The sequence below is a fragment of the Amblyraja radiata genome, chromosome 9 (assembly GCF_010909765.2).
Source record: "Amblyraja radiata isolate CabotCenter1 chromosome 9, sAmbRad1.1.pri, whole genome shotgun sequence".
NCBI lineage: Eukaryota > Metazoa > Chordata > Chondrichthyes > Rajiformes > Rajidae > Amblyraja > Amblyraja radiata.
Genome location: NC_045964.1, coordinates 25764796 through 25790879, shown reverse-complemented (window position 1 = coordinate 25790879; position 26084 = coordinate 25764796).

Here is a 26084-nt window from a genome sequence, read left to right as displayed (position 1 = left end):
GTATGCTTCCTCAGTTGACGGCTCACTCCAGAGTCATAGAAACATAGAAATATTGGTGCAGGGGTAGGCCATTCGGCCCATCGAGGCACGCACTGCATTCAATATGATCATGGCTGATCATCTAAAATCAGTATCCGGTTCCTGCTTTTTCCCCATATCCCATGATTCCTTTAGCACTAAGAGCTAAATCTAACTCCCTCTTGAAAACATCCAGTGAATTAGCCTCCATTCCCTTCTGTGGCAGAGAATTCCACATAATCACAACTCTCTGGGTGAAAACGTCTTTCCTCATCTCAGTCCTAAATGGCCTACCCCTTATTCTTAAACTGTGACCCCTGGTTCTGGACTCCCCCAACATCGGAATTTTTTTTCCTGCATCTAGCCTGTCCAATCCTTTAAGAATTTTATATGTTTCTATAAGATCTCCTCTCATCCTTCTAAATTCCAGTGAATACAAGCCCAGTTGACCCATTCTTTCATCTTATGTCAGTCCCGCCATCCCAGGAATTAACCTGGTTGACCTACGCTGCACTCCCTCAATAAGAATAATGTCCTTCCTCTAATTAGGAGACCAAAATTGCACACGATACTCTAGGTGTGGTCTCACTAGGGCCCTGTACAACTGCAGAAGGACCTCTTTGCTCCTCTCTCAATGAAGACCAACATGCCATTATCTTCCTTCACTGCCTGCTGTACCTGCATGCTTACTTTCAGTGACTGATGTAAAAGGACCCCCAGGTCTCGTTGCACCTCCCTCATATTGGTTTATTATTGTCACTTGTACTGAGATCATAATCATAATCATAATCATAATCATAATCATAAGTTCAATCTCTTCCCCTCTTTGATACAGTGAAAACCATCAGGTAGTGCAAAAGATAAAAAAATAAGTTGAGTGCTGTATATAGTGCAAAACACAATGATCTAGAGTAACACAGCAGGTCAGGCAGCATCTTTGGGGGGAATAGCCAAGTGATGTTTCAGGTCTGGACTGACTTTCCAGTAAATCACCAAATCTTTCCATTCTGAAAAAAGATCCCGACCCAAAACATTGTCTAGCCATACCTTCCACACATGCTGCCTGACCCGTTGAGTTACTGCAGAACTTTGCGTATTTACTCAAGATTCCAGCATCTACACTATATCCTTGTGTCTGCAGTATATAGTATTACATCTTGGGCATTTGCCAGGCCAACTCTGGAGCGGGAGGGGGGACCTGAAACCACACTGTTTCAGTCTTGCACGCTGATTAACACATCTCTCCCACTTCGGAGATTCTCTGCTCACAAGATTCCTGCGATACGGAGACCTGGAGCTCGGTTAGACACATGAAAGTCAGAAACAATTATGGGAGCAAATAGAGTGTGCGGGGGGGGGGGGGGGGGTAAGGAAGGGGGATGTGGGGAATGTGGGGAATGTGGGGGGGTGGGGGTACATCAGGAGCACACCATCTCAAGATTGAACCAGCTCAGTGTTAATGTGGCTCTGTCCCACTAAGGTGCAAAGTATTGCCGTTTTTAGAAGAAATTGCCAGCAGTGAGAATCCCTTTTTCTATTTAAATTTCACAACACAGCGGTTTAAATCCCAGCAACAATGTCCCATTCTCTTTAAAATGAAGCACTCTCGTTAACTGTGTGCACATTGACAAATAGAGTCTGTTTTACCTTGATTGGCTGGAGGCTGAAGGATTACAGTGATCTCATCCGATAGCCATCCATTGCCATCCAAAGGATAAAATGTTCAGGATGCAGGAAATTCCAATCCGAAGTGACAAAGGTAGATTTATTATAGAGAGACTGCAATGAAGAGACATCATCAGGTCAAAATAGGTTTCCTAACCACAACTTGTCAGATATCCTGCATTTTTTGTACCCAGACAACCAAGTCAGAATGGATGATTTACAGGTTGATGAAGAGTGAACAACAGGAAATGGCCAAGCTCCTGAGTTAAGTTCAATCCCAGATGCAATGCTATAGCAGTGATGTCATTGATCGGCTCAATACCACAAAGCCCTCGATGCTGATGCTTCAGGGGCCATTGCTAAATTGAAGAATGGGCATATATTTCAAAGTGCTGATGTCCCAATGCACTGTGGAAATGGAGAATGCTTTGAGAGTTCAGAGATGCCTTGGTTAATGTCCATTCCTTTACCAATATCACAGAGCAAAGTTTCATTGATCCTTTAAATTATATGATCTTGCTGGTCTTTTATTGGCTCCTGTTTTTGCTGACTTGGTGGCAACAAAAGCACTTCACAATAATACGTTTGTACTCTCTCCCCATGACCTGCGTGAGTTTTCTCTGGGTGCTCCGGTTTCCTCCCACACTCCAAAGACGTACAGGTTTATAAATTAATTGGCTTTGTAAAATTTTAACTTGTCCCTAGTGTGTCGGATAGTGTGTTGGATAGTGGTGTACGGGGATCGCTGGCCAATGGGCCAAAGGGCCTGAATCCACACTGTATCTCTATACTAAACTAATTGTGAGGGAATGCCGTGTAAATGGCAATTCTATCTTTCTTGTTGTTTTAAGTATATTTTCTGAATTGATTCAGTGATCAGGGCATTATCAACAAAGACATCAAAGGAAAAGTAATGTTCAGGGCAATACAAGAACAATGTTTATTTTGAGCGAAGGATTTTGCTTAACAGCATCTGTTTTCAATTTGTCTGTAACTCTTGATCACCTTTGGAAAATATATCTTTAATCCTTTGACGGTTAGCTGCAGAAGGGGAACTTTTAAGCACTCCACCTCTTGTAGATAGAACAGACCTCACTCTCTCCCCCCCCCCCCCCCCACAACAACATTCCATGGTTTGATCAACATGACCTAAACAAGAATTCCTTTTGAATTTAGGATTTCCAGAGTAAAAGTGACCGAGGTCCATTTAGTTTGTTGAGAATGTAACAACCACAGATACTGGAAGTCAGTAATTAACAACAGTGAAAGATGGAAACACACAGCAGGCCTGACAGCTTTAGCAGAGAATGAAGCAGAATCGATATTTCACATTGTGTAGTAAGGAACTGCAGATGCTGGTATATACCGAAGATAGACATAAAGTGCTGGAGTAACTCAGTGGGTCGGGCCGCATCTCTGGAGAAAAAGGATGGGTGATATTTCGGATCCCTTCCTCAGAATGAAAGTAGAGGGGAGGCAAGACTGGTGGTGAGAACAAAGGGGGGCCAGCAACAGAGGACCAAGGAAGGTTGAGGCCCATAATGGCACATTGTTGGCTGGGGAAGAGGTGTTAATGGGGGGATATAAGGATTCGAACAGTGGAACTAGTAGGATGTCTAGGGTGTGGAGAGCTTTCATCTGATGATCATTTAACTGAAACTTTACCCCAGTTTGTCTGCTCCCTGACTTGCGACGTATTTCCAGCAATTTGTGTTTTAATTTAAAGCTTAGTTTCTCTATTATCATCCTGGTAGCTGTGTGATACATACAGTAGCCATGTCGACTCATCATGTTAACAAATAAAAGTTCATTTCAAATAGTTTATAACCAACAAACATGGTTTACAGAGAAACCCACTGGTTGAAAAGCTTGGCTCCATAATGTTGTCCGTTACTCCCAAGAATACTACATTGAACTCAGTTTCCATCTCAAATTACTGATATACTACATTCCTAAATATTATTGTTGAAGTGTTGACTGCTATTTGGTAGAGAATTCCTTTTGAAACATGCCTTTCAGCAGTTTGAAACTGATGCTTGTCATTATTTCACCAAACGAACAATGCCATGAATAGGAATCTAAATCCTACCAGGCCACCTTGAGTATATACATTCAGTTGAGAAAAATTACAAATAACATTGAGATATAATAGCAATAAAGCAGATGGATTGTATCTAAGCTAAAAGAGAGCTCTCTGGGGAGGGAAACATGATTTACTTTGCTGATCAACTCACACCAAAGTTACTCGCACTTAATTCCTCCTGGTGTGGTTTGCAAGCCATGCAATTGTAGAAGGAATGGAAATTAAATGACAGCCTCATCAAAGACACTCATAATAATGAGACTGAATAATATAAACGTTCACCACCAGTCTATCTTTCCACCCCTTCCACTGCTTGTTAGCTTCACAAACATGCTCAGTACAAAATTCTCACTTACACAATCCTACAAATAGTTTATGGCAAGTTTTATACACTTACGTTTATCATAATTTTGATTTATAATATATAGAAGCTAATTAACCTACAAACTTGTACATCTTTGGTCTTAACTAATTTTTTCCTCTTCACATACCTAAAGAAGCTTTTACTATCCTGCTTTATATTCTTGGCTAACTTACCTTCGTACCACATCTTTTCTTCCCGTATTGTCTTTCCTCCCACACATCTTTAGAGTGTGGGAGGAAATCAGAGGTATCAGAGAAAACCCATGTGGTCACAGGGGGATTGTACAAACTCGGTATAGACAGCACCCGTACTCAGGATCGAACCCTTGGTCTCTGGCGCAGTAAGGCAGCCGCCCTATTGCTGCACCACTCTGTACAGTATTGGTTTATTTCATATTTCACACATCCTAAAGATCCTGACATGTAATATCGTCTGCTCTTTGCAACTGAAAACAACTTAAAACATTTTTCCTACATCATTCTGAGAAAGAAAGGCAGATGAATCATACACGTATACAAGTGTAGAAGAAAACACATAGAGAGAGACACATTCACACAGATATTTATGCATATACTCGCAATCACACCTACATGCACATAAGCACACATTATGACATATAAGAACACAGAACACATACACTCATATACACACACACAAGGTTATACAGACTTATAAACACATAGATAATTACACGGACACACACAAACACACATCATGTATACATATATATCTTTAGAATTATTGCATGTGTGTGCGTGTGTGTGTAGATACACAGACATTCGGGCTAAAAGTAGCCCATACACAACTATCGGCAACTAACCCTCCATGTTCCAGGAATAAGGTAATTCCTTTCACAATACAGACCTGGCAGAAAGCCAAATTTCTCAATCAAATTTATTAACTGCCGCTAAAAACATTGAGTTATCTCTTGAACAAATATCAGAATTGATAAAAAGGTCATAGTAATGTATTTCCAAATTATAAACAAAGTATTGCTTTAATGATGTGGATAGTACTACTAATGGATAGGATAGATAATAGACAATAGACAATAGACAATAGGTGCAGGAGTAGGCCATTCGGCCCTTCGAGCCAGCACCGCCATTCAATGTGATCATGGCTGATCATCCCCAATCAGTACCCCGTTCCCTCCTTCTCTCCGTATCCCCTGACTCCGCTATTTTTAAGAGCCCTATATAGCTCTCTCTTGAAAGCATCCAGAGAACCTGCCTCCACCGCCCTCTGAGGCAGAGAATTCCACAGACTCACCATTCTCTGTGAGAAAAAGTGTTTCCTCATTTCCGTTCTAAATGGCTTACTCCTTATTCTTAAACTGTGGCCCCTGGTTCTGGGCTCCCCCAACATCGGGAACATGTTTCCTGCCTCTAGCGTGTCCAAACCCTTAACAATCTTATATGTTTCAATGAGATTGCCTCTTATCCTTCTAAACTCCAGAGTGTACAAGCCCAGCTGCTCCATTCTCTCAGCATATGACAGTCCCGCCATCCCAGGAAATAACCTTGTAAACCTACGCTGCACTCCCTCAATAGCAAGAATGTCCTTCCTCAAATTAGGGGACCAAAACTGCACACAATACTCCAGGTGTGGTCTCACTAGGGCTCTGTACAACTGCAGAAGGACCTATTTGCTCCTATATTCGATTCCTCTTGTTATAAAGGCTAACATGCCATTCGCTTTCTTCACTGCCTGCTGTACCTGCATGCTTACTTTCATAGACTGATGTACAAGGATTCCCACATCCCGTTGTACTTCCCCTTTTCCCAACTTGATACCATTTAGATAGTAATCTGCTTTCCTGTTTTTGCTACCAAAGTGGATAACCTCACATTTATCCGCATTAAACCTCATCTGCCATGCATCTGCCCACTCCACCAACCTGTCCAAGTCACCCTGCATTCTCATAGCATCCTCCTCACAATTCACACTGCCACCCAGCTTGGTGTCATCTGCAAATTTGCTAATGTTACTTTGAATCCCTTCATCCAAATCATTGATGTATATTGTAAATAGCTGCGGTCCCAGCACCGAGCCTTGCGGTACCCCACTAGCCACTGCCGTTAAAGGGACCCGTTAATCCCTACTCTTTGTTTCCTGTCTGCCGACCACTTCTCTATCCATGTCAGCACTCTACCCCAAATACCATGTGCCCTAATTTTGCCCACTAATCTCCTATGTGGGACTCTATCAAATGCTTTCTGTAAGTCCAGGTACACTACATCCACTGGCTCTCCCTTGTCCATTTTCCTAGTTACATCTTCAAAAAATTCCAGAAGATTAGTCAAGCATGATTTCCACTTCGTAAATCCATCCCGACTCGGACCGATCCTGTTACTGCTATCCAAATGTTCAGCTATCTCATCTTTTATAATTGACTCCAGCATCTTTCCCACCACTGATGTCAGGCTAACTCGTCTATAATTTCCTGTTTTTTCTCTCCCGCCTTTCTTAAAAAGTGGGATAACATTAGCTACCCTCCAATTCACAGGAACTGATCCTGAGTCTATAGAACATTGGAAAATTATCACCAATCCAGCCACGATTTCTAGAGCCACTTCCTTAAGTACCCTGGGATGCAGACCATCAGGCCCTGGGGATTTATCAGCCTTCAGTCCCATCAGTTTATCCATCACCATTTCCTGCCGAATGTGGATTTCCTTCAGTTCCTCCGTCACCCCAGATCCTCTGGCCACTATTATATCAGGAAGACAGTGAAGACTGTCTTAGTGAAGACAGATCCAAAGTACCTGTTCATCTCATCTGCCATTTCCTTGTTCCCCATAATAAATTCACCTTTTTCGGTCTTCAAGGGTCCAACTTTGGTCTTAACTAATTTTTTCCTCTTCACATACCTAAAGAAGCTTTTACTATCCTGCTTTATATTCTTGGCTAACTTACCTTCGTACCTCATCTTTTCTCCCCGTATTGTCTTTTTGGTTATCTTCTGTTGTTCTTTAAACATTACCCAATCCTCTTGCTTCCCGCTCATCTTTGCTACGTTGTACTTCTTCGCTTTAATTTTTATACTGTCCCTGACGTCCCTTGTCAGCCATGGTCGTCCCTTTCTCCCCTTGGAATCGTTCTTCCTCCTAGGAATGAACTGATCCTGTACCTTCTGTTTTATTCCTAGAAATACCTGCCATTTTTGTTCCACTGTCATCCCTGCTAGTGTATCTTTCCAGTCAACTTTGGCCAGCTCCTCCCTCATGGCCCCATAGTCCCCTTTATTCAACTGCAACACTGACACCTCCGATCTACCCTTCTCCCTCTCCAATTGTAGATTAAACCTGACCATGATATGGTCACTGCCTCCTAATGGCTCATTAACCTCGAGGTCCTTTATCAAATCCGGTTCATTACATAACACTAAATCCAGAATTGCCTTCTCCCTGGTAGGCTCCAATACAAGCTGTTCTAAGAATCCATCACGAAGGCACTCTACAAAGTCCCTTTCTTGGGGTCCAGTACCAACCTGATTTTCCCAGTCTACCTGCATGTTGAAATCTCCCATAACAACTACAGCATTACTTTTGCTACATGCCAATTTTAACTCCTGATTCAACTTGCGCCCTATATCCAGGCTACTGTTTGGGGGCCTGTAGATTAGTCCTAATAGGGTCTTTTTACCCTTACAATTCCTTAGTTCTATCCATACTGGCTCCACATCTTCTGTTTCAATGTCACCCCTTGCAAGGAACTGAATTTCATTCCTCACCAACAGGGCAACCCCACCCCCTCTGCCCACCTGTCTGTCTTTTCGATAGGAGGTATACCCCTTGAATATTCAGTTCCCAGCCCTGGCCCTCTTGCAGCCATGTCTCAGTAATTCCCACAACATCATACTTGCCAGTTTCTAACTGAGCCTCAAGCTCGTCCACTTTATTCCTTATACTTTGCGCATTCATATACAGCACTTTGACCTCTGTATTCACTTCCCCCCTCTCACCGCTCGCAATTGGCCCTGACCTTACTCTGTTGTCCATTCTCGAACTTTCCTGCCCATTAATTCGAGAATCTTTTGTAATTTTTCCTGTAGTCACTTCCCCTTCAACTCCATCTTTATACTCCCAATTTGGCAATCCCTCCCCCCCACTATTTAGTTTAAACCCACACGTGTACGTAAACAATTCTGAACTCAGTCCCTAATGCAATCAAGGCAGTTTGTAATTTCCACAACACTGTATGATCGCTCAAGTTTACATCAGAAACAAGCCAGCAATGACGATGGTGCTTAGCCAGAAGGCTGCGCACTGCAGAAAGTGTTCCAAAGGCGAGATACAACTCAAGCCAGCAATGGCAGCAGTGCTTACCCAGAATGCTGCATGCTACATGCTACAGAATGTACCCTGGAAGCGGCGGGACACTGCTGGGACAATTAATATCCTGCAAGTTATTTCAGGCAGGGGATGGGGATGGCGATACCGACTTACGTAAAAACTAACTTACGCAAGGATTCACGGAACATAACCCATGCCAAGTTGGTGAGTGCCTCTATGTTGTAGGGGAAAGAATAGTGAGGGCTAATATATGGATATGGGGTGTGCTATTGTGATTTTAGGGAACTGCAGACAAAGCCTAAAAGTAGTGACATGGAATGCAGCAGTGACAACACCCAAGTTTCAGGAACTTCCTTGATATGTTATAGCTTGCATCCTTCGTTGTAACAGAGATTTAGATCTACTGTCAACTAAGTTAGACTTGTGGATAATCATTTTATTCTGTAATCAAGGCCTAGTTTTACTGTTAATCAAGTTTCTGTGTAATCCTGTCAGCTGAGAATGTAAAAGCTGTACCAAAGTCGTGCTCAGAAGATCTGCTTTAACTGGTCTCCTGTGCGCATTAATTTTAATAAATCGCCCGCTACTTGGAACACCAACTCCGTGTGGCCTTTCCTTTTGCTCCTATATCTTCTCATATAATTTGATCATAGGCTCAGCTCCCGATCTTGCATTTTGACTGATTCCTAGACAGACAAGCATTTCAACCGTTGCAACCATCATCCATGCCTTTATCACCATTACATTGAACTTTTCCAAAGCTCTCATTGTCTCTCTTCTACTTGCACCTTCTGTAAACTTGCTGCAGTATCTTAACTCACACTATGTTTGAGTTAATGCTGATAAAACTAGAAGATGCTGCAAAATCTCTGCAGGTCAGACAGCATTTGTGGAGAGAGGAAAACACTGTTTTATATTCCAATCCAATTAACTTTCAGTCTTGGACTGTTTTTACGACATTTAATATATGTAATATATTATGCGGGGCTCTTTGATGGAAAAGCCCAAATAAAGATTTTTGGTAGAATCACTAGTTTGAGAATTGAGAATAATGTAATAAGTATTTAACTGGGTTCATTGCAATGTTTGAATGAAGACATTTTAAATCGGGGAAGCCATTATTGGTAAAGCTGCTGGTGATCAGGGTCAGTACTGACCAACTCAAGAAAGAAAAGCCTGGTATTTCAAATTTGGCGTAAATTAACTTTGGAGTCATAGATGTTAGAATACTATATTTTTAGTATCCTTTTTGCTAAGAAAGGATGAGTGCTTGACCTGTTACTGACTTTGAGTTCAACAGGTTTACGGTCAATCAAGCTGAACTCTGTGTAGCTACTGAATCCGCACCAATTTGTTCCCCTCTAACTAAAATGCTGGCAAGCGTTCCATGGACACAGTTGAATAACTCGAACACTAAGCCAATGTACCTAATCCTGTTTCAGAAAGAGTTTCTCCAGCGCTAAAACAAAGCCACATTGTGTTGCACAATTGCATTAGAAGCCTAAACTGACACTCAATTGCGGCAACACAAAAGCATTCCATAAAATGGAAATAACAGCCCAGATCTTGAATCACCTGGCATTAACTATGCTCGATAACAAGCTGCTTCATCTCAGAACCATTCATGGCATTTGGTACGGTACAAACTATTGAATAACTATGGTATAAAACTATTTGAGTAAAAAAGGGGGTTCGCCCTTCACTCCCCAAATCAAGGAACCTCTCCAGAGCGCTTCCACGATGAGTTGAATCTTCTGCACTCAATTTTTCTTTTCTGCTCATGTGAAAATCTTAATCCACTTCAAAAATAACATAAACTCAGGTTGTTTTTTAGCTCCTACAAATCAAAAAGGATTTTGTAAAGGTTGTCATGCTTGTAACATCACTGAATTTCTGCAGCAGAAAGTTGGCGAGCTTATTAACGATGGACTGTGCCATCGTTAATAGAATTACAAAAGCTAAAATTCTTGTCTCAACTTACGGCTGGTAAATGATGGAAGCCAGCAACAATGGTCTGTCTGCTGCTAACAAAAAACTGACCCTGCAAAGGGTATCCGATTCATCTCAAGGGACAATATCGGTCAGAGCACATTACAAGGAGGACGGAGAATAAAGGAGGCAGCAATGGGAACTTGTCAGAAAGGTATATCAATATGCGAGTGAATTTTAATCACTGCATGTACTGGAAGAAAATAAGATGGGCAAAAGATTCAAATTTACAGCGTCACAGAAAGAGAGCAGTAAAAAGTAGACACAGGGAACTGCAGATGCTGGAATCTTGAGTAAAAAGCACAGAGTACTGGAGTAGCACAGAGGGCAAGACAGCATCTCTGGAACAGGCAGCAAGAGAGCATTTGGGTCATCGGGTCCATAACTGGTCCAAACAGAGCTATGCCACAAGGTCCTTTCCCACACCTCCCCCTTTTCATTTCCCCGTACCCCTTCCAACCTCTTCTCTATCATTCACACCCATCAACTCCTTTTGCATCCACTTGTCATTATATTACATGGAGGGCTAATTTATAATAGCAAACGTCTCCAGGAGGTGGAAGGAACAGAGCACCTACAGAAAACACACATGATCATGGAGAGAGCATCCAGACAGCACACAAAGTCAGGATCCAAACTGGTTCCTTGGAGCCGAGAGGCAGCATTGCCATCTGCTTATAGGTAGCCTGGGTGAGAAGGTGACCAAGCATTTATGAGGTAGTTTCTTAGAACGGCACATTCTCTAGTCAAGCAGAGAACAGATAACAGTAATCATGATATGATTGAATTGTACACTGAATGGGAGAAGAATGGGTCCAGGAGTAAAAATTTAAATTTAAATAAGGTCAACCACAAAACCTGTGCTTGCAGAAGTGAACTGTGAGTTAGGTTAGACACAAGGAACTGCAAGTGCTGGAATCTTGCGTAGAACACAAAGTGCTGAAGTAGCACAGCAGATCAGGCAGCATCTCTGGAGGACATAGATAGGTGATGTTTTGGGTTGTGACTACTCTACAGTTTGAAGAAGGGTCTGACCTGAAATGTCACCTTTCCATATCCTCCAGAGATGCAGCCTGACGTGCTGAGTTGCTCCAGCACTTTGTCTTCGGGTGAGGTAGGTTAATTTAGTTTAGTTTAGTTTAGAGATACAGCATGCACTTGGAGAAAACCCACACGGTCACAGGGAGAATGTACAAACTCCGCACAAACTGAACCAGTAGTCAGAATCAAATCTGGTCCTCTGGCACTGTAGGCAGCATCTCTACTGCTATGCCACTGTGTCACTATAGAATCAGTCTGTCGAGAAGCAGCAACTAGGATTGAGGAGGGTCTTTCAGAATGCACAGAGTAGATACATTCCAGTAGGAAAAACAATTCCAAGAGATGACGCATTATTTTGTGGTTCGCTAACAGAAGTAAAGATGATATCACGTTGAAGGAGGAAAACAAATCTGTGGAATGGCAGGTGACAGAATAGAGTATCAGATAGAATATAAAACAGTAACAATTGACTGGAAATAAGGAGCAAAAAATTAGAGCAGGATTTAAAGTGAGAAAGATAAAAACATGTAGAAAGAGTTTATACAGACATTTTGAAAAAAAGAGTTAATTGAGTAATTGTTGGCCCTCTAGAAAGCGAGTCTGGGGCATTAATCATGAAAACCAAAGCGTAGGCAGATTAAACACGTATTTCACATCAGTGAAAAAAGGACACAAAGTGCTGGAGTAACTCAGTGGTCAGGCAGCATCTCTGGAGAACATGACTAGGTGACATTTCAGGTCGGGACCCTTCTTCAGTCTGTTGAACTTGTTTTACAGCTGAATATTCTTTCTCTCCTTGTATATCTTGCATAGCAAAACAATCAAGAATAAAATGATTTTTACAAAATACTCTTCTTGCTACATATGTAGATATCATGGGAGCAATTGCTTGCTCATTTTAACATTTGTGGCTCAATTGCATCCTTTTGAAGTAATTAACCTTTTTGCTGTGCATACCTTCTTGGTTTTTAACCTGGCTTTATATTTAAAATATAAAGGGAATAACTATTTGGTAATGTAATTCTTAGGCATTTATTTCACAGAAAGGTTCAGTAAAATTTGCATTTAATGTAATGGACCTGTCCCACTTAGGCAATTTTTCAGATGACTGCCGGCGACTGTCAAATCATGCCAGTCGCTGAAAAACCGGCAACTGGAATGGCGACTGGAACGGCGACTGGAACGGCGACTGTCAGAGTGGAACACACACACACACATCGCTTCCTTCCCCAGCCAGTTATGCAGGCGGGTGACAGGGCAAGCGGGGGGAGCACTGTCTGAGTGAAATTCACATGGTGCAAAGCCAATGTGATACAGACACACACCACGACGAACAGGAAGGTTGGCGCTGTAATTAAGATGGTGAAAGCACAGTGTAAAGGAAGGGTCACTTAAGTCCTTTAAAAGAGGGGGGGAGAGGGAGAGAAGGGGGAGATGGGGTGGGGAGAAGGAGTGGATACAACTTTTAAGAAGCCAGACATGCACGGCTGTGAAGCTCGGCGGACATTAACATTACCGGTCGGTTATCCTTGGTTCTAAAAACTTCTGTTCACCTTTTTTTTCCCAATGAGCCAATGAAATTCACCGATCAGCACCGACAACAACCTACGAGAACCTATGGCCTCCTGGTGACCCACTACCACTGCACCTACGTCACGAGAATTCTCGCTACTCAACATGTTGAAATATTTCTTAACTTCTGCCTATAAAGAATGTCACCCCCTTGCTTATCAAGAATCTACTTATCTTTGCTTTAGACATTCATGGAATCTGCATCCACAACACTTTGAGGAAGAGTGGTCTGAAGACTTGTGAACCATTGAAGGAAAAAATATATTTAATTCATCTTACGGTCTTAAATTAATAACTCTTATTTTCAAGCAGTGATGCCTGGTTTTAGATTGTCCCACAAATGTACATCCACCCTGTCAAGACTCATTTGGATCTTGTATGTTCCCATCAGGTCATCCAGAGTCGTGGTTATACTGCATGGAAACAAGCTCTTTGGCCAAAATTGTCCATGCTGACCAAGTCGGAATTCTGGGCTCGTCCCATTCATCTGTATTTGGCCCACACCCCTCCAAATCCTTCCTATCTATATATCTGTCCAAATGTCTTGTGAATAGGTTCGCCAGATATACAAACTAATAAATAATACATAATTTACAGTTAATACAGTTCTACATATATTTTCATGTTAAGTAAGGTAACGTGGTACTGTTATGAAGTTGCTGGACTTTCAATGGATGGATGGTCGGACTCAGATCACCCAAGTCCGCCACTCCCACCACTGTGCACCGTTGAGAGTCAATTGCTCATCTCAGCGTCTCTGCTTCGGCGGGAAGAATGTGATGACCATCAACGTTACACAAGGATGGACACTTCTCCTCTTGCACACATTCACTTGATTAGCCGTTCAATTAAATAAGCTCTGTGACTTGCTAACCAGAGACCAAAAGCCTTGGCACATCTATTTCTAACCTGTGAGGGGGATCAAATGAGACTAGGATCAAAATTGAAGACCAGATATAATTCTGGGAAAATGAATTTGATTCAAAGTAGGAAATCGGAATGGAGTAGGTTTTGATTAATCATGTTGCTGCTCCCTCCTATTTATTCCATTCTTTTGTTATTGTCCCTGTGCTTCCTATATCAAAAATCCTCCTGTATTTTTCTTAATAAGCATCATGCAAATCAACTTTAAAACACAGCCATTTAATGAGCTTAGCATTGCTTTGTAGGAACATGCTCTCGGTTTTCAAAGTCTAGATACATCATCAACTGAAATCAGACAACTCTGGCATGTAATTCTGTTAACCTTGGCTCAATTAGAACACCACCTTTTAAGTTCCAAGCTAAAATTGCTGCCAATGTCAAAGGTCCCCTAGAGTAAATACATTTTGAACTAAACAATCTACCAGTTTTGAAGGAAAGAAACAGATGGTGTTTCGACCCAAAACGGCACCTATTCCATTTCTCCAGAGATGCTATCTGACCTGCTGAGTTACTCCAGCTTTTTTTCTCTATCTTCGGTTTAAACTAGCATCGGAACTTCCTTCCGACACAATCTACCATTTTTGCTGCATAAAGTTGATTTACTTAATGTACGAAAAAAGGGCATTTGAGACTTAATCCTTGATTCCCACTCCTAAGTCTAGGTAGTCAGAGGAAGAAAACGTTTATGCTTTTAACAATGGGGCATTGCACTAAAAAATTAGCTCTTCAAACAAACTGATCCATTATTACGACTTCAATGTTGTATATTTATTTATAGTCCCTCCGGTGTATGATAGACAATCACAAGTTAATTTTAACATATTATAAATGTATTAAGCAAAACTAATAAACTAGCATGATGATGAAAGCATCGCATAGACAGTAACAAATTCACCATCTAAAACAAATAATCAGTTCCATAACGAACAAATGCAAGAATATTTTTTTTTTAATGAAAAATAAGATACAGCTTTATTAAACTCATGGAATATAAATGTTGAAGATCACTTTGTTCACAAAAACAGAAACAAGTGAGACGAGGGCAAAATTATTAACATTTTAACAAACATTCTGTGCGGTGTGATTGAAATGGGAACTCAGCAAAAATGTGATACTTTGGATTTCTTTATACAAAATAAAATTGATTTATTTATCTTCCTCCTATTCTTGGCCGGTTTCTCAACACAGATCAGTCTAAGCACTGAGACTCTACTGCTAGCAACCTCTGTCACTGTGGCAGATGTGATTTGGGGAGATACTATCAGGTCGGCAAAGAGTTGGCCAAGGTAATCAGAAAGATGTTGCAATTTGAAATTAAAGTAGAAATCACTGGGAACACTCAGCAGGTCAGGCAACATCTGTGGAAAGAGAAACTGAGTTCACGATTCAAGTCAACCAATCTACATCAGACCCAGTTCATTAGTTTTAGTTTACACATACAGCATGGAAACAGCCCCTTTGGCCCAGCAAATCCACGTCAACCTTTGATCACCAATTCACACTACTTCTATGTCATCCTGCTTGATGGGGCGGCACAGTGGTAGAGTTGCTGCCTCACAGTGCCAGAAACTAGAATCCCATCCTGACTACGGGTTTCCCCCCATAATCCAAAGACATGCAGGTTTGGAGGCAAATTGGCTTCTGTAAATTGCCCCTAGTGTGCAGGATGCAAAACTGGGATAATATCGAACTATTGAATGGTCAGCATGGGCCAAAGGGCCTGTTTCCACACTGTATCTCTCAACTAAAACTTCAAATTCACACCCTGCACATTGGAGACATTTTTTTCAGTGGGCTATTAAACTGCAAACCGCATGTCTTTCGGATGGGAGAGGAAACCGAAGCACCCAGAGGAAACCTATGTGGTCACAGGGAGAACGTGGAAACTCCACACAGGCAGCACCTGAGGTCAGGATCAAATCCGGGCCTCTGGTTCTGTGAGGCAGCAGCTCTACCAGCAACCTGGCCCGAAACGTTAACATAACCCGGCTTTACATTCCACGAATGCTTCCCGATCTGCTGAGTGATTCCAGCATTTCCAGTTTTTATTTCTGTTTATAGGGAGAGTCTCGCCAGCATGGAAAAGAAACCTAGCAAATTCCAAAACAGCCAATGGAGCAGAGGGTCACTGCTCCATTATCCACTGCCCTTGCATAAGGGTACACAAATGCCACTAATTCAAGGCGGAATAGTCAGCAAATACTCAGGATATAGTCAGACTCTCTGACCGACATACACTACAAACCAACTGACTCACATGGCTATCTGGACTACACGTCTTCCCACCCTGCCCCCTGTAAAGACTCCATCCCCTACTCCCAATTCCTCTGCCTACGCCGCATCTGTTCCCAGGATGAGACGTTCCACACCAGGGCATCGGAAATGTCCTCGTTCTTCAGGGAACGGGGATTCCCCTCCGCCACCATAGATGAGGCTCACACCAGGGTCTCATCCATACCCTGCAACACTGCTCTCTCTCCCCATCCCCACACTCGCAACAAGGGCAGAGTCCCCCTAGTCCTCACCTTTCACCCCACCAGCCGGCAAATACAACAAATAATCCTCCGCCATTTCCGCCACCTCCAACATGACCCCACCACTCGCCACATCTTCCCATCTCCCCCTATGTCTGCCTTCCGCAAAGACCGCTCCCTCCGCAACTCCCTTGCCAATTCTTCCCTTCGCTCCCGTACCACCCCCTCCCCGGGCACATTCCGTTGCAACCGCAAGAAATGCAACACCTCCCCCCTCGACTCCATTCAAGGACCCAAGCAGTCGTTCCAGGTACGACAAAGGTTCACCTGTATCTCCTCCAACCTCATCTACTGCATCCGCTGCTCTAGATGTCAGCTGATTTACATCGGGGAGACTAAGCGGAGGTTGGGCGATCGTTTCGCCGAACACCTCCGCTCAGTCCGCAATAACCTACCTGAACTCCTGGTGGCTCAGCACTTCAACTCCCCCTCCCATTCCCAATCCGACCTCTCTGTCCTGGGTCTCCTCCATTGCCAGAGTGAGCAACACCGGAAATTGGAGGAACAGCACCTCATATTCCGCCTGGGTTGCTTGCGTCCGATGGCATGAACATTGAATTCTCCCAATTTTGCTAGCCATTGCTATCTCCTCCCCTTCCTTAACCCTCGAGCTGTCTCCTCCCATCCCCCCGCCCTCGGGCTCCTCCTCCTCCCTTTTTCCTTCCTTCTCCCCCCCACCCCCCATCAGTCTGAAGAAGGGTTTCGGCCCGAAACGTCGCCTATTTCCTTCGCTCCATAGATGCTGCTGCACCCGCTGAGTTTCTCCAGCATTTTTGTGTACCTCAGGATATAGGTCTGCTTTGTATCTTCTACCCATCATCCTAGATTGCACTAGTGGTTATTATGATGCCAGTTACACCAGATGAGAGGCAGTTTCCACATCTCACACTCTTTATTTGTGAGCAAGAAATTGCAGAGTATTGTGGACACAGTCCTGACTATCACACAAACCAACCTCCCTTCCATTGACTCCATTTAAACGTCAAACTGCCTCGGCAAGGCCACCAGCATAATCAAGGACGAGTCGCACCCCGGCCATTCCCTCCTTCCCCCTCTCCCAACCGTCAAAAGGCATAAAAGTGTAAAAAGGCAAACTTCCAGATTTAGGAACAGTTTCTTCTCAGCTGTTATCAGGTAACTGAACCATCCTACCAACAACTAGAGAGCAATCCTGAGCTATTATCTACCTCATTGGAGAGCGTCGGACTATCGCTGATTGGTTATACTGGACTTTATCTTGCCTAAACATTATTCATGTTATTCCCTTATCATGTATCTGTACACTGTGGACGGCTCAATTGCAATCATGTACTGTATTGTCTTTCCGCAGACTGGTTAGCACACAACAAAATCTTTTCACTGTACCTTGGTAAACGTGGCAATAAACTAAACTCTAACTCTGTGGAATGCAGGGCACTTTCACACTTGCAGGCAACTTCTTCTTCTTGTATGTCAACTTGTTCCATTTGATCTATTTGTTTGTGCATGTCGGGTTGATTGCATTAGTCGAAACAGGGTGGACCATGTGAAGGTTGCAATTTCCCACCCCTCCAGGCAACTGCTAGGGCTGGACACCAAGGGAGCAGAGAGAAGCAGCATAGAAAACAACACAGCTCTTTGCAATAGGAAAAAAGTGTAGTCAACGGTAATAAAATACCTCTTACCCCACTAATAAGTTGATTTGAACCAGCAGACAACTCACATTTCGTCTCTATCCATACAAACACTTGCGCAGTGAAGAGGAATCGTCTGGCTATTCAAACCTCAACGTTGGATGTGGAAAGATAGAATATAACTGTTTATTAAGAATAAAGTGCTCTAATTGTGTATCCTCCAAAACAAACTTTGTGGGTCACTAAAGGTGCTTGCTCCAATATCTCAGCAACACTCTTAAGAAACCCTCAACCATTCGTCTTGCGGCCAGTCCAGAAATAAATTGTGAAATATGCAACCAACAATCTTGATCCTGCCAACATTCTTGAGGAGAAAGTCTATTGAACTATTCAGACATTATGTGTAAGAAGGAACTGCAGATGCTGGTTTATACCGAAGATAGACACAAAAAGCTGGAGTAACTCAGTGGGACAGGCAGCATCTCTGGAGAGAAGGAATGGGTGACGTTTCGGGTCGAGACCCTTCTTCAGACATCACCCATTCTTTCTCTCCAGAGATGCTGCCTGTCCTGCTGAGTTACTCCAGCTTTTTTGTGTCTATATTCAGACATTATATTCTGCTGAATTCAGTCTGCAGTGTGCAAGCTGATAGTGGTGGAAGAGGCTTGGCCTCTCTCAGCCAGGCACATACCCCAGATTACTGGATACTATTCCCAATCATACCCCAACTCAGCTTTTCAGACGTAATAAAGTATTATAAGAAGTTTCCTAGTGAACCCAATATGAGCATTGGAAACGTTATATGGCGAGCCAGTTACCAAAGCACCAAAGAGTGAGATTGTTATTTGTCAGAGTTTTATGGTACAAGTTCAAACACAATGGAACGTGGCAAAATGACCACAACAACTAAGAAAGGCATGGGAGAAACATATTGTTGTGCATTTGTAGCTTTTCCTCATTGTTTCTTTGCAGAAAATTTCTGGAACAGGAAGTAAACATGGTGCAGTTTGAAAACGCACACCTCCAGATTCAGGAAAAGTTTCTTCTCGACTAGTTATCAGGCAACTGAACCGTCCTCTCACCAATTATAGAGTGTGGTCCTGACATCCCATCTACCTCATTGGAGACCTAACAATGTTTAATCGGACTTTATCTTGCACTAAATGTTATTCGCTTTATCCTGTACCTGCACACTGTGGACAGCTTGATTATAATAATGTAAAGTCTTTCCACTGACTAGAAAGCACGCAACAAAATAAATGTCAGTGTACCTATGTACACGTGACATTAATAAACTAAACTAAACGTTTCATCATTAAAATAGATGGGAAACACTGGACCAGCTGTTATTAGGCAATTGAACTGTCCCCTCATGAGCTAGAGTGCAGTCCTGACCTCCCATCAACCTCACTGAAGACTGAACTATCTTCAATCAGACTCCGACGTTCTTTTAGGAAGGAGATGAGGAGAAATGTCTTTAGTCAGAGGTTGGTGAATCTGTGGAATTCTTTGCCACAGAAGGCTGGGGAGGCCAAGTCAGTAGATATTGTTAAGGCAGAGATAGACAGATTTTTCATTAGTGCAGGTGTCAGGGGTGATGGGGGAGAAGGCAGGTGAATGGGGTTAGGAGGGAGAGATAGATCAGTCATGATTGAATGGCAGAGTAGACTTGATGGCCTAAATGGCTGAATGGCAGAGTAGACTTGATGGCTGAATGGCCTAATTCTACTCCTATCGCTTATGACCTTATGACTCCAATGTATATCTATACACTAAATGTTGTACCCTTTATCCTTTATCTGTGGACAGCTTGATTGAATTCCTGTATAGTCGTTTCTTTGACTGGATAGCACACAAATAAAAGTTTTTCACTGTACCTTGGTACACGTGGCAATAATAAACTAAACTAAACCAAACTGATAGACCATTTCCTTGTAAGATTTCTCATCCTTCGGTTTATACTGCACGTTCGGAAACTCTGACGCACGGCAGCAGTAATTATCGCCACACATGTTCTTCCTTTTGCTTCAAGCTAAATATCGCTTCAGCTTCAGGAAAGAATGTATTTACATTGGAAAACTTGCTATATTCTGGCTGGTGGCGTGGTGGAATCTGGCAATGTCTGGGAGCACAGTGGGTACACTCCCAGGGAGCAACCCTTTAACCAGATGTGTTAAAGTCACCTGCTGTCTCTGGAGTCTGCCTGGCCAAATCTATTATGTCGCTGCCAGTGGTGGAAGGAAAACATTGGTGATGGGAGATGGTGGCTCGTGTGGATGCAACATGAAGAACAAACATTTCCTCACATCCCGAGACATGTGTCCAATAAGTTTACTTTACATCATATTCTGGGAATTCACATCCAAACATTTTTTTTAAAAGCTTTTGTACATTGAACATCTGTGGTTTGAAAAAATTCATGAAAATTTATAGAATGAGAAGAAATAAAGCCAACGCAATAGAAATTGCCCTGTCCACCTCAACAATATTTTCCTGAACAGGTTTGACAAAGGGAAACGGGGGAAGAAATGACTCCATGGCTTGGAAAATGGAATAAAAATAAGGAAACTGGTAGCTTTGGCCCAGACAGTTACAAATTAAAACAAAAATACTAATAGCATTTAATTCCTCCATAACAAAAGCCAAAAGCCAGCAGTTGAAATGATAGTTTCACCCCTGCTGATAAAATATAAGCAGAATTGAAGTATTTTCCTCAAGGTGCAAGCATTGAACATTGAACATTAAACATAGAACGGCCCTTCGACCTTCAATGTTTGTGTTGAACATGGGGCCAGGTTAATCTGATCTCTTCTGTCTGTACATGATTTATACAACCTCTATTCCCATCTCCATCCTGGGACAAAAGTTCAGACTGTCTACCTTATCTATTTATCTTATAATTTTACGCACTTCTATCAAGTCTCCCCTCAACCTTTGAGATTCCAGAGAAAACAGTCTTTTACTTTTAGACTTTAAAGGTACAATGTGGAAACAGGTATTCTGATAAAGCTCTTCTGCACCCTCTCTTCTCCTCAGGCGACTCAAGGATGACTCACTTCTCCACCAGTTCTGCGGTTTGTAAAGAAGCAGGAAACATGTTCCCAATGTTGGGTGAGTCCAGAACCAGGGGCCACAGTTTAAGAATAAGGGGTAAGCCATTTAGAACGGTGATGAGGAAAAACTTTTTCACCCAAAGAGTTGTGAATCTGTGGAATTCTCTGCCTCAGAAGGCAGTGGAGGCCAATTCTCTGGGTGCTTTCAAGAGAGAGTTAGATAGAGCTCTTAAATATAGCGGAGGATAGGGGATATGGTGAGAAGGCAGGAACAGAGTACTAATAGTGGATGATCATCCATGATCACAGTGAATGGCGGTGCTGGCTCGGTGCCGAATGGCCTACTCCTGCATCTATTGTTTATTGTCTATTGTCTAAATGATGGGGAAGCACGGAATCCTCCACAGATGGCGCATGGGATGCCGGCTGGGAGATGTAGGATAATCAAGTGAATGTGTCCTCCTTATGCTGGGAGTCCCATGGTTCCACTACATGTCCTCAATGGTTCTTTATTACCAAGTGTACCAAGGTGCAGTGAAATTCTTTTTTGCATACAGATAAGTAAGATTAATGTCATACATAAGTACATTCCCCAACTGAGTACAGAATGCATACCCCCCCGGCCACATTCTGCCCTCATGACCCAGGGTCCGTCCAGCAGCTGACTAAACCAGGGAAGGTAATACCCCTCCCCGGTACTTCCTACCAGCCCTTTGTTCCAGCGTCTACCGCCGTTGTCAACTCCCTCTATTCCTCTCCGGTTCCCAGTCCCGAGTCGAGTAATGCCCCTGTCCCACTTAGGAAACCTGAACGGAAACCTCTGGAGACTTTGTGCCCCACCCGAGGTTTCCGTGCGGTTCCCGGAGGTTTTTGTCAGTCTCCCTACCTGCTTCCACTACCTGCAACCTCTGGCAACCACCTGCAACCTCCGGGAACCGCACGGAAACCTTGGGTGGGGCGCAAAGTCTCCAGAGGTTTCCGATCAGGTTTCCTAAGTGGGACAGGGGCATAAGGACAAGCCTCAGGGTTCACAATTCCATTCTGAATGTTATTTCTCCATTTTGTGCAGTAATGGGCCAGAGGTTCCCAAGACACAGTGGGGAATGTGGCATTTTTTACCAAGTCTCATTCACACACTCTTTACAATGCATGTGGACTCTACTCATTTGCCCCTTACGTCCATTTGAACAGGACCATATTTGCAGCTGGACTCTAGTAGTTAACACCGTCACCTTGGGTTGAACTGCTGTAATCGAGTCTTTATTTCGGCATTTGATTTATATTCAAAGTACACAACACTAAGAGGAAAAACAAACAGCAACGGCCAGGGTACTAACCGGGCAATGGCAGCTTTAGATTTATGTGGCAGAGGTTAAATCCAGGATGGGAGCGAGTGGTATAATTAAGGTGCCTCCAAGGACAAGAACTACAGTATTAGTAACCATGGGAAAATTCTTAACACCAAGTTGCAATGTCACAAAAGGCAGTGGTAAGGCCGAGAATAAATATCACCGAGTCAACATTGCAAGATGCCTTGCAACACACCAGCAACAAGGAAGCACTTGAGTGGAGGGTCTTCACTTGCAGGAAAAATTCAACAGCAGACCCAGACATTCTTATAGTCCTCCGTTTCATTTAGTTGTGTGGGGTAAATGCTAAAGAGAAGCCAACAGAGCATTTCATTAACTATATACCAATAAAATGGGATCCCTCGCATAGAATGTGCATTCCAAACATCACAACACGACAGCACGGTGGTGCTGCGGTAGAGTTGCTGCCTCACAGCGCCAGAGAGCTGGGTTCGATCCTGACTACGGGGCTGTTTGTATGGCGTTTCCCCATGACCACGCGGGTTTTCTCCGGGAGCTCCGGATTCCTCCCATACTACAAAGACCTACTGGTTTGTAGGTTGATTTGCTTAAATTGTCCCTCGTGTGTGTGTGTATGATAGTGTTAGTGTACGGGGTCAAGTCAAGTCAAGTCAAGTCACATTTATTTATATAGCACATTTAAAAAACAACTCTCGTTGGCCAAAGTGCTTTACATTGGTATAAGAATAGTATAACAAACAAACTACATACATATAGCCCTCGCTCAGAGGACGTCAAGAAAGGCTTGGGAGTACAGATGGGATTTTAGTTTCGACTTAAAGGAGTCGATGGAGGGGGCAGTTCTGATGGGAAGAGGGATGCTGTTCCACAGTCTAGGAACTGCAACCGCAAAGGCGCGGCCGCCCCTTAGCTTATGCCTAGACCGCGGGATATTCAGCAACCCCAAGTCGGCCGATCTGAGGGTGATCAAGTTCAAGTTCAAGTGAGTTTATTGTCATGTGTCCCTGTATAGGACAATGAAATTCTTGCTTTGCTTTGCTTCGCTGGTCAGCTTGGACTCAGTGGGCCGAAGGGCCTGTTTCTGCGCTGAATCTCTAAATTAAATGAAACACATTATAAATCATTTTACATACACATAGAATAAAACCTCACTATGACAGACCTTGGGGGGTAATGGCGTTTAAGATATATAAAATCTATATCCTAGATTTTGGATATAGCGGATTGTTCGCTATAACCAAGTGCAACATATGGCTTTTCATGTTTAGTTTAATTTAGTCATTTAGAGATATAGTGCGGAAACATGCCCTGCGATCCCCATACATTAGCATTACGCTACACACTAAGGACAATTTTTACCTAAGCCATTTAACCTACAAATCTGTACGTCTTTGGAGTGAAACTGGAGCACCCAAGGAAAGCCCACACAGGTCACAGGAGAGCGTACAAACTCCATACAGACAACACCCGTAATCAGGATCGAACCCGGGTCTCTGGTGCTGTGAGGCAGCAACTCTACCGTGCAGCCCGTTAGAGCTGTGTAGAGACCCATCAATAAAATGTAGGCTGAGCAAGAAGTGCACTGACAGAGGTGCCTTTTCCCAGCTGAAAAATTAAAGCAAAGCCTTGGCGGTGATGGCCTGGCCTGGAAAGCGATGCGGGCCAGGGTTGGCGTCGGCAGTCTGGCCTGGCGGTTAAGTTTGGTAGGACCATGCGTTATATCTAAAATCCATTATAAAGAGATCCGTAAAAATGAAGGTATATAGCAGGCCCATGTGGATAAATGACTGGATATAAAGATGTGGCAAAATAAATAGTCTCTTTCAAAATTCTTCCATATCTTTTATTCTGATTATCTGGAATCTGGATAGACAGGTCATGACAGTCTTTGGAAAAATAGTTTCACTGGTATGTTTTTAATAAACTGCTGTAGTATTATTTTTTTCATGCTCACAGAACAGGGCAAGTCAGAGGGGAGAATTTACCAGACCAAACAAAGCAGAAGAAGCTCAGCAGATGGGACTGTGTCAAAACGACCTCGCAAACGTTAGATTTCAAATGGCTAAATAGTTAGTGCATGTTATCTATTGTAAAGATATTGGGAGAATTGCATGCATTCAATAGTCGCCATTGCAATCTCCAGCAGCTGGGCTAATACACTTGGGTCGAAACTTACTGGGAGCCATCAGCAGCTCTTTGCTTCAGCGTCGCTACATTAGGGTTCCTATGTGAACGTAGAAGCCATGAACTTGTGGCCTCTTCAGGCCAGTGATTTGCCATTTGTGCTCAGACTTTGTATTCCTCATGGAGTGCAGCTGTAGAGTGCAAATATCTTGCAATTCACCAGCACCTCTGAAGAGGAATCTACCTGCAAGATTTACATGAAGTTTGACCTGGCAAATGACCAAGACACAGAGTGTAATGTAATTTAAAAAAGGAACTACAGATGCTGGTTTATACCATAAATAGACACAAAATGTTGGAGTAACTCAGCGGGTCAGGCAGCACCTCTGGAGAAAATGGATGTGACATTTTGGGTCTGGACCCTCCTTCATACTCTTCTTGTGAAAATGGATAGGTGATGTTTGGACCCTTACTCAGTAGAAGGATCCCAACCTGAAATGTCACCCATCTGTGTTCTCCAGAGATGCTGCCTGATCTGTTGAATTACTCCAGCACTTTTTGCCTTTTTTTGTAAACCTGCATCTGCAATTCAAAACATCAAAATGGGCAAATCTAGGCAAAGTTATCAGGTAATTTACATCAATGTAATTAATTCTGTTACTTAAATATTCTGAATAGTTAAGGTTTTTTTTAAAATTTATATTATATGTAGTTCACCATAATACTGGCAATAGGGTTTAGCCCAATTCTGAAAATGTTATTGTGGAATCATAATCTGAAGACGGCTCCTCACCTGAAACATCACCTGTCCATTTCCTGCCACAGATACTACCAGCTCAAGATTACAATGTCTGCAGAATTTTGCAGCTCCTTTGTTTTCTATTTTGACCAGATCGGTTCAAGGGCCCTTGATCTAAAACTTTCACTCCGTTTCGCTTTCTGATCAGTCTGCTGAGTGCTGACTGATCTGCTGAATGTTTCCAGCATTTTCTGTTTTTATTCATGTAAATTGATCATCGGGTGGCGCCGCGCCCGGCAGCCTCGCCAGACGTTTGTCAGTCATTTCGACTTTTTTTTATTTTTTTAGTATGTCAAAATGTATGTGTTAACGTCTGTCGGTATATATTTATGTGGGGGTGGTTGGGTGGGGGAAGGGGGAAACCGTTTCCAGTCACTTACATCGGTGAAGATGCTCCTAGTCACATTTTTGTCCTCCCTTGCGGCCTAACAACTTGGATTGGTGTGGCCTTTCCCAGAGACCGGCCCAGAGCTTCAGCAGCAGGCGCAGAGTGGACTTTAACATCGCGGAGCCAGAAGAAAGGCTCCTACCGCCGGCCTGCTGACTTTAACATTATGAAGCCGCTGTCTGCAGAGCTTCTAGCAGCAGGTGTGGAGCAGACTTTACCATCCCGGGGCCAGGGATCCCTTGCCGGGGATCGCCAGAGAAGTGCTCCGACCTGTGGCCTATAACACAGAGA